Source organism: Sinocyclocheilus rhinocerous, unplaced genomic scaffold (assembly GCF_001515625.1).
Source record: "Sinocyclocheilus rhinocerous isolate Xijiao unplaced genomic scaffold, SAMN03320098_v1.1 C35599957, whole genome shotgun sequence".
NCBI lineage: Eukaryota > Metazoa > Chordata > Actinopteri > Cypriniformes > Cyprinidae > Sinocyclocheilus > Sinocyclocheilus rhinocerous.
In genome coordinates, this window is record NW_015757088.1 from 1 (window position 1) to 544 (window position 544).

The window sequence follows — 544 nt, forward strand, 5'->3', positions numbered from 1 at the left end:
TTTACAGAGGAGGACCGGCGAGAGCCTGCAGAGAACAACATTAAAAAGTCAAAAAGAACATAAAGGACAGAAAACGAAAATAGGCAAAATACTGCACGTACTAATTCGATATGTAGCTTTTCCTGCATTCTTCCTCCTTAACTGCCGTGACTGATCAAGAGCGCTTTTGGGAGAAGGAGGTTTAAGCCAAAGATACTGAAACACAACACATCAACAATGAGTTCATGTAGCCAAGAAACAACAGATTTGTTTAATATCGAATAATCTAAAACATTTAAACATGCAAAAGTTTTCAGACCTGAGAGTCATGGCTTTTAGCGTTGATGAGAACTCTTTTGAGCACAGCCTTCACCACATTATTATCTATGACACAAGCAAAGAATATGACAAAGTAATGTGAACTGGAGTTCTTACTCGTTGTCTCAGAGTGCAAGTGCTGACCAGGTGCCATTCATCATTTTGTCATTTAAATGTATTTCAAAATGCATCAAAATATTCAATGAGACCAAAAGTATAATAGCATTCAACAGTTTGTAAGAAGTAA

At 36.8% G+C, this 544-nt stretch overlaps 1 long non-coding RNA gene across 1 annotated transcript; it reads right to left on the reverse strand.

Annotated features, from left to right (window-relative positions):
- LOC107734975 (uncharacterized) lies at positions 1 to 371 on the reverse strand. The gene is made up of 3 exons (XR_001639241.1): positions 299 to 371; positions 102 to 195; positions 1 to 25 (listed from the first exon to the last, which is right to left on the reverse strand). It is a non-coding gene; the product is annotated as an uncharacterized LOC107734975 (long non-coding RNA).
- Positions 372 to 544: the final 173 nt, after the last annotated feature.